Raw genomic sequence first — 14,551 nt, forward strand, 5'->3', positions numbered from 1 at the left:
AAGTGGAAGAGGAGACACCCACATTTTGCAATGCCCAAGAAGAACAATGTCTTGAACACCACCATCCCCTGGGAATTGCTTCTTCTCATGCACTCTCTTACTGCAGCAGCCACAGAAACCAAACCCAAAGCTTGCTCCTACTGAACCTTTGCTATCACAGCTTGAACTTCTGGCCCTGGATAAACCTCGGGAAGCACTGTGATGGGACTGCAAGCTACATTTTTACCACAGACACAAGCTGAGAGCTTCTCTGGGGGTTGCCCTGCCTTAATCAGGCTGTCCAGGAATTCAATTTTAATCTAGGAATTCAAATGTAGCTTTGCATCTAAAATAAAGGGCTGTTAAACCATCATTTGGGCTTCCTGTTTTAAAGAAAAAAGTGGAACCCTCTTCTGAATTACATCTTCATGGGCACCTCCCGTGCAGGAGCAAGGCTGGTACCTGGAAAGCTCTGCTCTGGACCAGGTGGTGCAGAGGAGGGTCTCCAGTACACCATGGTGAGACCCCAGACATCCTCACTGGGATGCCCCCTCTCACATGGCTGCAAAGTGGCAGTGCAGTAAGCATTTTACTTCCTCACAAACCTCAGGGGAAGACCAGAAAATCCTTCTGGTTATCGCAGCACAGCTTCTCCTCTGCCTGGGACTACAAACAGATATTGAGGCCTCCTGCAGTGCGGTGTCCACCTCTGAGACCTCCAATACAAGCAGGACATGGGAACCAGTTGGAACAGTTCAGAGGAGTCCCATGAAGATGATCCGAAGGCCTGAGCACCTCTGCTCTGGAGACCGGCTGGGTGAGCTGGAGTTGTTCAGCCTGGAGAAGAAGGCTCCAGGGAGACATGAACCACTTCCAGGGCCTAAAGCAGTTACAGGAGAGATGAAGAGGGACTATTTACAAGGTCATAGAAGACAGGATGAGGAGGAACGGTTTCAAACTGACACAGTGTAGGTTTAGATTAGATATTAGGAAGAAATTCTTTACTGTGAGGGTGGTGAGGCACTGGAACAGGTTGACTGGAAAAGCTGTGAACAACCTGGGCTAGTGGAAGGTGTCCCTGCCTATGGCAGAGGGGCTGGAACTGGCTGATCTTTAAGGTCCCTTCCAACCCAAAGCATTCTGTGATTCTGCAATTCTAAGCACGTCAGAGCAGACCAGAGCCAAAGAAAAATGCACTGGGCTGAGTAGAAGATGGGATCAAAAGACTAAGTCTCAATCTCACAACACCAGACGTGATGAATCTGCTGTAGATAGGTTACCTATTTAATAAATAGGTAACTTTTTTAAAAAGTCAAAGTTACTTCTGAAATCCTGGAGAATTTTGAAGAAACTCATCCTTTCATAGCAAGATGGGCAATGTACTTCTGAAACACAGAGTTTCTTAAATGCTCTTCCTCAGATTCCATGGCACTGATGCCAGGACCTGCCATTTCCAGCAAGAGCCAGTCTCATTTCTATTTTACAATCCCATCGGAAAATGTTTTTCTCACTGTTTAATGTCCCATCCCCAGAGCATAGTGCTGAGTCTCATTCACATGCACAGCATTTCCTGGCATGACTGGAGCCAAGTCTGGCTGCTGAGCTGTGAAATGTGTGTGTTTCCACTCCGATGGCTCCTTCCAAGGAGCCTGGAGCACAGACTTTTATCTCGCTGGGTGACGTCAGGGTGGTGGTGCCTGCTCTTCAGAAAAGATCCTCGGTAGGAAATGACAAATCACAAAGAAATCCTCAGGTGGACAGGGAAATTGTGTGCAGGAGAAGAGCTGGGCTCTGACTGTCAATATCTCAGACCATCCTACGCTGCACTGAGATGTTGTGCTCTTCTCTACAGAAAGCTGCATCATGTTTTTGTCACTGGGCAAGTAAATCTGTGGCTTATTTTTATCTTTAATTGGACATCACCCTTCAAATCTTATCCCTTCCTACCCAGATCAAGTGGAATGGACATAAATACAAACACAATGTAGACTACCTTATGGTGAAGAGCACAGTAACAGCACATTAATAGTCTTTTTTCCCCAAGGTATTTCATCTTGAATCCAGGAGAGACTTGTTTACTGATGTGATTCGTTAGCTGAAGGATAAAATGTTGCCTGGCAAGGTTAATATTTCACATTTTAATATGGATTTTCACTTGAGGAGCTAAAAATTATTTACAAGCCTTAAGGCCTGAACTACGAACAGTTTTTTGCAGCAAATTCTGGATGCCCCATCCCTGGCAGTACTCAAGGCCAGGCTGGATGGGACTTTGTGCAGCCTGATCTAGTGGAAGGTGTTGTTTGTTTTTTTTTAAGAATATGATCCCTCCTTCCAGTACCTGTCAATAAAACGACAATTACAGTTACAAAATACTTTAGAGCTGTATAACATAACTCTCTTGCCAGTATAGAAAAACCTTCTACTAACTTCAGTAACATGGTGATGACATATCCATAGAACATTTGCATGTAAAAGCACACATCACTTGTCTTTTTAAGCTTAACTGATGCTGCAATATGCCTCACAGCACCATGGGTGGAAAGCTGATCAGAGAAGTCAAAGCTTTGCTGTTCCACCAGGAATTGTGGGATAATTGTGGGATAATTGTGCTGAAAACACACACCTGATCCGAATGTCTATGGAAGTGTTTGTAGAAATGAGGATGTGTTTGAACTGGCAGGATGAGAAACACACCGCTTCACTGTGATGGGAAATTAAACTCTGGAAATGGTGCTTTCTTCCAAAGATAAGTAAACCTCAGGGAGATTAAAGAAGCATGTGTTGGAAATTATGTATTATACTCCAAGGATTTTTGATTTTGCATGATGTGTGAATATTATTGGCCATTAAATCTGGATGGCAAGAGAAGGACTGGAATATAAATACGAAGCCAGGGAAGGCAGATGAAAAAATGAAACAGTTTGGAGGGCAGCAAGAATCATTTCACATGTTGGTAGGTTGTTAGAGGCCTGTGTTCCTGCCAGCGGCTCCTGGCATCTGTACTGGGGATGCCCAGCTGTGCCCAGCTGTGCCCTCTGCCACCTTGCAATTGCATCTGCTGGCTTTCAGAAGGAGCAGGAGGGAGGGAGATTCATTTGATAAATCGTGATATAGAAGAGGCTGAATAGAGGAAAATACATCTTGTCTGATAAAATGATGAACTACTTTGAGCTGGATTACATGGCCCTTCAGGGGCAGGACAAAAATCCTTCTCATCAAAACCTTGTCCTTTCCAGGAACAGATATAAAGAGAGTGAGGAAGGGAATGAAAAACAACATCATTGATGAGGATGACAGAAACTGGGGGCAGGGGGTGAGAGTGAGTGCACATTGCCTTGCCAGAATCGTGTCCACCCAGCAGATCTCTGTATCATTTCATTGCTTTCTCATATTTGGTTTTTTCCCCCTTTCCCCCTGATATCCCAGCTCAGTAATTCTCTCCCAAGCATTCACATAAAGCAATGCACCAGGTGCTCTCTCTGTGTGGAACTATGAAACTAATTGCTTTATCTAACCAGTAACTTATGAACAAAGTCTGAAAATTTACTTCTGTTGACAGCTGTGTCAGGCTTGACTTCTAAGGACCCCCAAAGACCTCTTTTCCCGATAATTATCTGCTTCCCATTGCCTAATCTAGAATACTAAACCTTTTTTTTTTTTTTGGTTATTCCATTTTTCATGTCTGTCTTCATGGAAGCCAGGCTATGTTTGTTTATTTGACACTGAATTTTGCTGGACAAATATAGTTTATGCCAGATAAATATAGGTTGGATTCAAAGCATTGGTATCCAGCCTATTTATGTTAGCAGCTTGACTGAGTCAGTTTTAATCAAGGTAAGGAAATAAAATCTGGACATAGAAAAGGAACCATATACAAACAAGAACACAGGTTATAAGATGTTCTGACACATTTTATTTCCTTTGCAAAACTATGTTTTTCTGACTTTAATGATGAAGTTGCCATTCACCCCTTTAGATCTGACACTATCCATAGCCACAAAGTTGGTATTTCCCAGATCAGGTACATCCACAAAAAGCAGATTAAGGTCAGAGTGACCTTCAGGCTCACCAGGACACTGGTGGGAGGCACTGTCCTGTTTGGGTCTGACTGTGAACACCACCTGAAGCAAAGCTTTGCTCTCTGCATCCTATCTCAATAAAGCAATTTCAGAAACATTTTCTTGGCTCTCTCCTATTTGAGAGTGAGTTAAGCAATACTTTTCTCCCTTCTATTGCAATTTCAGGATTTTCTCAGCTCTTTTCTGTTTGAGAGTGAGTTAAGCAGGACTTTTCTTTCCTTTATCTAGACAGCATACACACCTGAGGTACTTTTCATTCACCACCTCATACCAAGGACTTCTCTAAGCTCTGGGGAATATGTATCCAGCTGTCACAATGGGAAAATTGCTTGGTCTTGTCTCAAAAGCAACAGAAACTCAGCTCCTTTATGGAGAAATAAGGGTTGACAATACCAGAAATGCATGTTGTCCTCTGATTTTCTGTCCACATTGTCTGCTCGGCTGGGACATGAGTGTGCGTAGGTAGGGATGTGTGGTAGCACAGAGACATGGATTCAAATCAGAGGAGATCTGCAGTACCTCTGTCACTGGTGGGGTGTGGGTTCATCCAGAGTGGGAGTTTATTTCCTCTTATTTTTTTCAGATGTTCCTATAAATGTCCTTTTGAGCTCAGTGGCCACCTCAGGAGCTCAAGTGTGTGGCAAAATGTCTGAGGAGCAGGAGAAGCTTTCCTGGGTCCCTTCATTCAGGAGGTACAAAGCAACCCAGTGAGAGGGCTGAGGAAACCTTCTCATCCCACCATCCAGTGGTTTGCTTGGCACAGCTGGCAGAGCATCTCTAGGAGTCTTTGGGCAATCTGACTGGAAGTGGCTGCATTTTACAGAAACTCATACTAAAAAATTTAGTGCTTATCCATTAAAACCATGGCAGAAGAAGAGTCCTTTGGCTCTGAGGGATGAATCCCACATTATACCAGGAATAAAATGAGGAAAATGACCTGAACTGAAACCATCACCACAGACAGCAAAGACTTCACAAGCTACATAACCAGGGGTAGGATGCTACCAGCTTCAGATCTATGTTCTAAGAAATGGGCATGTCCCCAAGCATCCAAGGGAGGATCTGAGCCCTTCTCATGTAAGAGACTGAATTAAAGCATTTTACATGCTCTGCTTCATTAATTCTGAGGGATAAGTACATTCCTGCAGCTTGGGGATGAGCCAACAGAGGAAGATGAGGTGATAGTGATTTCAGCTTCTGATGTGCTAAAATCAGACACTGCAAGAAGCAGAGCTCCAGCTTTTTGGCTCTTACTGTGGGGAAGGGTCTCTGTCCTCTTCTCTGTGCACCTTCCCAAAGGTGACCATCCTTGTTGTCTGGCCTCTGCTGGGTGGTCTCCAAATGTCTGAGGTTTGTGTGGAAAACCCAGCAGAGATTTAGCTGCAAGTCAAAGTCACAGAACACAGAATCCTGCATTTCGTAGAATCATAGCATCACAGAAAGGCCTGGTTTGGAGGGACCTTAAAGGTCATCAGTTCCACCCCCCTGCCATGGGCAGGGACATCTTCCACTGGACCAGGTTGCTCCAAGTCCCATCCAACCTGGCCTTGAACACTTCCAGGGATGGAGCAGCCACAACACATCTGAACAAAAAGCTTCATCCTGGTGAATGGGTTCCTTTGATGGGTCATCATCTTTTAGGCTGTCAGATATTTTATGTAGATTATTGCAGAAGGTTAAGAGGGACCTGAAGATATTTTTTTCTGACAATGGCTTTTCCTTTTTTCTTTTCTATAGTTCATGTTGCATGGAGTATTAATGAAGAGTACTGTGTGCTGTCTCTTTTTTTAATGAACATCCAGAAATGTCCCAAAAGGCTGCTCTAATTAGAGCAATTTTAGCACTTTCCAGTGAGGTGACTGCCTAAGAAATGCTACTCCATTAAACAGAAGAAAAAATATTACACAGAAACCTCCTCAACACCTTCTGACCCCCTACTTCCTGCCCCCACCAAAAAAAAAAAAAAAAACACAAAAAACTACCCAAAACAACAACAAACCCAAACCAAACCAAAACCAAAAAAATTTTCAAAAAACAAACAAACAAAAAACCCCATAAGAAACATTTGTTGGAAAACAGAAAACAAAACTGAGTTTCTGGCAAGAGAAAAAAACCCTGCAATATTAGGTTTCCCCCCCACTGCCCATTTCAGACTTTTGGCTGCTTGACAGGTCCTGGTGCTACATCGTGTCATGTTAAAGCCTTCATTTTTTGGTAAAACAAAATCCTATTTTTTCTGGCTAGTGCTTGCCATCATGGCCCCAAGGGAGCTTTAAATATTCATTTACTTTACCAGAGTTCAGAAATACTTAGCTCAAACCAATTAAGTTTTTAATTAAACATGCATTAGGAGAAGAATCTTGCATATTAAATTTCTTCCTTTTTTTTTTTTTTCTAGAGACCCAGCAGTCAGTGGAGTTTGGCAGCCCCTGCATTACAACAAGTTAAAGCCCAAGAACATTTTTAACCTTTGCTTGTGAACCGCATGACTCACGAAATTGAAGGTCTCGGAGCAGAACCTTGCCACTCAAATTTCTTTTTCCCTATGTGCTGATTTATGTATTGACCATATTCCCCAGGTCCCTGTGATAGAAATGCTGCCATTTCAAAAATAAGCAGCATCTCATTTGTGGGCTCCGTGCTTCTGTGGGTTGCAAGGCCAATATGTGCAATTCTGTTAAAGCAGGAGCGTGTGCAGTAATTGATCTGCGCCAGCATCCTCCGCCACTTGAATGATAATACATGTTTTAAAGGAACTGGTCTCAAAAGCTGGAGTGAGACTGGCAAAAAATGCCTGAAGAGAGGCAAAAAAGAAAGATAAAATAACATAAACTCTTATGGAGTCTCCTTTGTGCAATGTCTTGAGAGGGTACTTAAATACTTGGTGTCCAGAAGAGGTGGCTGATGGCGTTGATATAAAAAAAAACAACAACTTCGGTGTACTTATTGCTTTGTGTTTACCAAAACCACCCAAAATCCATAAGAGAGGGACAGCAGGATACAGGAAACATTGCTGTTAGCAGGATGAGTCTGAAATCCAGTTTTTCGTACTTGGTATTGGGGAAAGGGAAACTTATTTGGAATCTTCACAAACCTGATTGCGTGTAGGGCTGCTGCGTGTTTTGTTAGAAAATGAAAAATCCCACCAAAAATGCAAAAATATTTTTAGTTTGGCTGAGAAACAAATCATGTACAGCGAAAAACAACCATCTCCAAAGTGAAGACAAGAATATTTTATAAAGATACATTAGTCTCAGGTGATTCTCAGGTGAAATTGCTTTTCTGTAAGACCAAAACTATAGGAAAGCAATAAAGGGAAAATTCAGTGTTCATATCTTTTCAAAGAAGAAAATGTCTTCCTCTGAAGATCTTCTAAACTCCTTAGCTGGAGTTACCTAGCAGCACCTCTTCACTGGCTTGTGGTGTAGCATAAAATAATGAAAATACGTTACTGCAGAGGCAGAAGTGGGTCCTCAGAGGTGGAGATTTAGCAGCAGAGTCAATGCTCACCCAAAACATGCTACCAAGGTACCCGGGAGTCTCTGTGAACTTCCATCAGTGCAAGCTAGAAAATGTATTGATTGGCTTTGAGTCTGAGATTAAACAAGCAGCAATTCTCCCTGTATAATTTATGGGTTACCAGTTACAGTGTCACACTTGCTGTTTCTTCTGAAGTGGCATCCTTTTTTTCCGTAATTTGCCCTCATCCCTATCAAGGATAAACGTGGAATTAAAAAAAATGAGGCGGGAGCGAATCAATATTTTTCATTTCAAACTTCGACACATGAAAAATAGCCTGTTTCCACTTAGTGCTTGGATTTAAATTTACACTTCCAGCTCTGTGTTTAAGCAAAAAAAGCCGGTTTGCTCTTTAAAGATTTAGGTTCCTGTTATTCATCATTCTTTGTTCCTTGAAATAGGGGACCACTGTCACCTTTTTCAAGTCAGCAAAACACAAAGAATTTTTATTTTTATTTTATTGAACTGAGAAACAAGTGTTTGTTTTGTTTTTGCTTTTTTTCAATCTGATAGCAGGTAGAAACTAGCAAATGAACAGTTATCTCTTCAGATGCTTTTCCAAAGCTAAGTGTCACCTCCTCTCAACCATGGCCCTCACCACCAGATCCCAGGGCTGAGCTACAAGGAAAAGGTCATGAAGAAGAGAAATTTCTTTTTGCCCATGAAAACGGGGGGAGTTACCTGATTTCCCAGGGAATAGCTGGGCTCAACATTACCTCGCATAAAGCATGCAGCTTTCCCATTCCACTGTTTCTGGATCATGTTTCCAACATTCCCAGTTCTCCCTTTGCATTGTGGTGGGGTCAAAGGCACCAAACCCAGACAGATGAGTGTCTAAAAGAGGATAATGGTGTTGTAAGGTGGATGCTCTGAGCATTTCTGTCCACCTTCCCCAAAGAGCCATACTTCCTGCCATACTGAGGAATTTTCCAGTGGTTTGTAAGCTCCTGGCCCTCTGGTCTCTGCCAGTCCTGAAGACTGGTGGGAACTCAGTGTGCAGAGGAACTGCAGCAGAGCAGAAGGGCTTGGGCAGCTTCCCCCACCCCAGCCTGGTTCCCAGCCTCTGCCTTCTCAGCAGTTGTGCAAGACCAGGTCCTGTTTGAAAGGTCATCAGTCCCAAATGATAACCCAAATGTGAATTATAGATGGACTTGGATCATCCATGAAGACTACTAGGATCCTCTTTTTTTGTCAAATGATCAACTGCCTAAAGACCTTTCCTACCAAAAACACAGGGAACACATGGACTTCCAGTACTGCCTAGTAAAGCCATAACTGGGACTTGTGTACTTGAATCCCTTTATGGCATAGACATTGGCCTCTAACTCACTTTGGGAAGCGACCCTCCTTTAGAAAATACTTCTTCAGCATTGATAAAGCAAAACCAGGGGTTTGTTTTCCTTTTTACCTGCAGGAACCCTTTAGCAAATGCATCTGACAGTGCCTGCCAAGTGTGGTCAGTTGGGATGTCAGCTGGGGATGAACAAACATGGGGAAGGAATCTGCTGGAGTCTGCAGGGCTCCTGTAGGCACTCAGAGATCTGTTCACAAAAACAACGGGTTTCTGCACACCAGGACTGACCCACAGCTTTCTGAGCCCACCCAGGGCTCAAAGGAAACAAGGCATGAGTCTGAACAGGGATGTAAGGAGGATTTAAGCCTACTTACAGTGCTCTCACCTGTCCCGAGGGTGTTTTTGAGACTCCTGGTATAAGCCAAAGTCCCCAGTGAGAACTCTGGCCATACTGGTTTTCACACTGTGCCCTGTGAGTCTCCAGCTGGTGACTCCAACTGCTGCTGCTGTGCCCATTTGTCACTGCTACAGTGCAATTCTGAGAAGGCAAAACCCCCCAGCAGTGAAACACACCTGTGTTGGTAGCCATCAGTGGTCCACACCTGGAAGCCAGTGCTTCTGCAATAAGAATTAGTCTGAAGGTCAGAAAAAGCCTGAGAATAAAGTTGTCTGAGCTGCACAGAAGTTCCCAGTTCAGTGTTAGACCAAACCAATACTCGTTACCCAGTGCCACATGGCAGCCTCACGAAACAAAACCAGACCCTGGGGGTTTAATATTTGGTTCACAACGTGAAAAGCTGAAGCTTCATTTTGCACTTGGCACAATAAATTGACTGAAGAAAGAGCTTGCTCTGTTTTATAACTGCAGAGCTCCCACTGACCCATAATAGGCTTCCACAGAGCATCAGTGCTGTATTCCCGGACACAGGATGGGGGGGAAAAATGCAGATTTCATGAGTTGCCAATGGAGATTTATATTCAGCTGGTTGAATCTACGAGCTTTCTTCACAAGAAAAGTGCTGCTAGTTGTCACAGTGTGTTGTGCTGTGTGGCCAAGCCTGGCAATGCAATTAGTGCTGACCTGGAGGTGAGGGGCATGCAGGCACCACCGGGATGTTTCTGTGTTAATGGATATCACCACTCACCATTTGTGATCTGGCAGCTAAATATGCTCCTTCCCATGCTGTGTCAGGTGTGTAACCACCCATTCTCAGCTCTCTGCAGAGTCTTTGCTGCCAGAAAAACTACATGATGATGGCACCTGACGTAGGCTCAAGAGAAGAATATTTATCATTTTTTAATATCTCTCAATAAATGTCTCTAAAGTATCACAAGACAAGCAAAGGTTAGCTCACAGTACTGTGTAGAGGAAGGTGTGCAGCCAGACAATTCCAACTGTGGCATTAAAACTTGAACTCCCAAAGCTGAATTCTTCCTGGAGCTTGCCTGGGTGTTGAACAAGTGGGTAAAAGAGTTGTATCAATGAATGATTTGTGATGGATAAATGGCAGATGGAGACTGTGTGAGGGAGGTATGGTGTGATGCACAAGGAATTGATTAAGAGGAGCTGTAACTTGGACACTTGGGACACCTGGAGCGTGGGGTGCACATGCTGATTTTTCCTGCAAACACAGTGTTGAGCCTGTAATTAGGCTGAGACACACACATGCATACACATACATGCACACAAATGTATATACACACAGTGCTAAGTCAAAAGTGGTCAAGACCAAACCCTGGCCACAAAGCTGAGCAGTCAGAACTGGCTCTCATTCACATGGACTGTCACTTATCCTTTACAGCAGGTTTGTCCTGCAGAGTCCTGGACTAAGCCATTAATTCAGTTATGTGGACCACCGTGTTCCAGTGCTTCAGCTGATTTCCCTGACCATCTCATTTAGCATCACAGGATTCCTTTTAAACCCATTCTCCACAGTCTGTTTAGATTTGGAAACCATAAAATAAAAACAAACAAAAAGACTTAACAGTTTTCAGTGCTACCCTTCCCCCTCCAAGACAAGACTACTGATTATTCATATTGGTCAAAGTTTTGAGTGATCAAGGGATGGAGGAGTGGGTTTCTGCCACGCCCAATGAGGAAAAAAAAAAACCCCAAACAGTTCTTGAATAGGAAAACATCTATTGCAGGATGTGGAGTAACCGGGGAAAATGTGAATCCATGAGCAGCTTTATGAGGGGTGACTCAGACATTGGTCATCCCCAGAATAGTGGTCAAAATAGTGAGGAATACAGTGACAGGCAAGCACCTGCATTGCAGAGCTGAGGTGACTCAGAGGGAGCGTTTCTCTCCAGCCCCTGAGATTTCTCTCCTGTCATGCAAGTCCCATCTTCAAGAGCATCCCAAATCCCCCAGTCACTGCTTCCCCAGCAGCTGCAGGCCTGGGAATTTGGGACTCACACTCAGGAACTTTTCCTCTCCTTCCCAGAGGTGAAATATGGGGGGAAGAGAGAGTCCCCTTTAATGCAGTGTTCATTCAGGATGAAAAACTGTCTTGGCCACAAAACCACATGAAAACTCAGGTGGATTTTACCCAACATCATGTGCAAGCATGGTTAGGGTGATGCTGACTGTAGGGACTGCTGATTCTGCCCTGGGAAAGGGGGTTGATCAAGTTAGGTCCAAAATGAACGGAAAAAGAGGATTATCATTTTCTAAAACACCAAGTATTGTCTTTGCCACAGTTCCTTTGTTTTTCTGTCCTCTTTAAAAGCTGGGAATGTGCCAGTGAAAGGAAAAGGTCTGATTCCAGTTCAAAAACTATTCCCAAACTTCTTTTGACCTATAGCAATTTGCTCCCCAAACCACAAAACACCCCATCCTCACACTCACCTGACATTCTACACCCCATTCCCAACCAGAATTATCTGCTTCCCACAACCTGCAGTCATTCCTTTCTGCCTGGGGATCTCCAGATTGTTCTCCATCCCACATATCCATACCACAACCCTCTTCTCCTAAGCCCCCCACCCCTTTCTTAGTTAACAGAGGAACTCTGTATGGTCTTCTCCTTCATGTCTCACCAGTGCGACCTTCAGGGAGGACTGGAGTTGGATGACTTCCAAGGATTGCAGAAATGGTTGATTTGATGTTTTTCATGCAAACACAATATTGGAATCAGAAAGAATTGTATGAAAAGCCAGAGCATCAGAGCTGGCATTTCTCCAGCTGGCCACACAGCTCCATTTGGAACAAAACCCATCTATTATATAACAGGCAAACAGGAAACTGATACAAGCAGCGTGGCTGCTGAACACACACCATTCCCTATATGTGCCTGGATTTCAAGGCAGGCACAAATAACACTGATCTAAGTAATGGTTTCATCACCATCCAGGCACATGTCCCACCGCACCAAGTCCTCCATCATCCTCCCACACGCCAAAAGCTCCTTGAAACATCAGTGTCCCTGGGGCAGGCAGTGTGTTTGCTGCTCCAGTGACCCCACAAGGAGCTTCATCCCCTTTGATGAGCCTCTCAGCCTCCTCCAAGCTCAAGGTCACATATAAGATGTCAGAGCCTCTAGGCAGCCCCCAAGTGCTGCACGGACTCAGAGAGCATCTTATTCCCCAAGCACACCAGTTGCTGCTAAACTGCTTTCCTTCTGTTTCATCACTTCTTGATTTCTTTGCTAGGTTTGAAACATATGTTTCCCACTTCTCAAGGCTGTACTTCTCCAGCATCCTCAGTGAGGTGTTCACAGGTTCAGGGCTCTGTTTTGAACCAGTGCCCCTATTTTCGAGGGTTCTGTTATTACCTCATCTCTACTGCTCCATCACGTCCAGCACCACTCTGTGAACAAGCCTCACTCAGCACTAGCGTCTTGCAAAGCCAGTGCAAGGCTCAGTTAGCATAAAGCCTGCAGGCTGGTATTTGTAGCAGCAAAATTGGGTTTATTTGGTTTATTACAGGGAGATGGAACAACTGCAGGAACCATGGCAGGGAAGGGCGATGAGGAAGGTGAGTACTTTTAGCTTTGGGACTGCAAAGAGCCATGGTGGGGGGCTCCTCTCACTGATTTTTATTAATTTTAATTTTAAAAATTTTTTACTTATTTGCTAAAAATTCTGAGCCCATCAAAACTAGAAGAAATCTTTCCAGGGAATTTAGTAGCCTTTGGATGCAGTTTTCAGGGTATGTGAACCCACCAGTCCCCGCAGGAACGCACAGGGGTGATCATGCCACAGTAAGAAATTAAATCTGATTTTGGGAACCCTTCTGTCACATATGGTGCAAGGCAGCTGATCTGGCCTTCCAGGCAAATTAGGTTTTTTTGCTAGAAAGTGTCACAGCTGAATTGAAGAAAGTATAGGTAATTATACAGGTGGAACATCTCAGCCTGTATCTGCTCTTCGATGTGGCACTTGAGACAATATGATTAAAATAAAACACTGAAGTGCTTGTTTTAACTTTTGTAATTATTTATGTCTTTATATGCACATTCCTCAGATAAATACAGTGGAATCTCATAGTGTGAACCATGATGGAAACCAGGAGCAGTTGGCAGAGGAAGGAGCAGCTTCCATGCTGGAAGGCTCTCACATGTTGATTAGAGCAGGAGCTTTCTGATGTGACTGTTTGCCCTGTTGACTTGTTTAATTAATTGGTTCATTATCAGCAACCCACCCAGGAGCCATGTATCATCTGTGGGAATATTTTCCCTTGATATCCAGCCTGCAGAGAATTAAAACCTACTTATTTTTTCCTATTGCTCTGGCATCTCGTTTTACCACCGAGTGACACATATAGCTGGATGTCTCCAAATATTAGCATGTTTCCATTTAACAATGTTAAAAAAAAAAAGGGAAATGTTTCATATTGGTTGAGTTCCATGTAAGACTGACTCCTGCTCTGGAGGACAGGCCTGGCTGGATGGCACCACTCTTCACTGAGAGAGCATCAATGCTTAGGTCTACAAAGGCCACATAATCCCACCATACCTGAGATGGTCCTCTGCACCAGGAATGACCTGCAAAGTAAAGGGAAGGCTCAAGCCACCCAAAGACAGTTTTCTGAAGGTCCAGTGACCAAATATCTAAAGAGAAAAGTAAAACATGGAGGAGTCAGCCCAGCCCTGGCTGAAACATTTTACTTTGACTCATCAAAGGAGAACTGAAAAATATGGGCAAAATCAAAATGTATTACAGAATATGTTGCTTGTAATTTAAAAAAAAAAATAGTATCAGTGGAAAACTCCAATTTTACCAGGATGGTTTGTATCTGATGGAGGCAAATCCATCAAGCAGTGAGCAAGCTGACCATGAGGCACATGGAGGAGCCAGTGCCAAGCCCAACAGCAGGTACATGTGTCTCTTTCCAAAAGAACAAGAACTGAGACAAAGCTTTTGGTACCTGCCTCTGAGCAGAGCACAGGTCAGGCAGTTGCATGCAGAGGACTTGCCATCTTCATGTGGTCATTTATAACTGCAAACTCACGTTTGTCTGGCAGCAGCATCAGGCAGATCTGTGCACCAGAAATGGAACCATACAGCTCAGGAATACAACCCTTTCATTTTCTGCTGGGATGATTTATGTCATTTTTAACCCAGTCAAAGAAACTCTCTTCATCTAAGCAAGCCCAAAAAAGGCAGTGAAGACCATTTAAGTGCTTATGAATTTCTGTGAAGGTGGTGTCCCACATTCAAGCCTGGGATGTGGTCC

Source organism: Chiroxiphia lanceolata, chromosome 4, assembly GCF_009829145.1.
Source record: "Chiroxiphia lanceolata isolate bChiLan1 chromosome 4, bChiLan1.pri, whole genome shotgun sequence".
Lineage (NCBI taxonomy): Eukaryota > Metazoa > Chordata > Aves > Passeriformes > Pipridae > Chiroxiphia > Chiroxiphia lanceolata.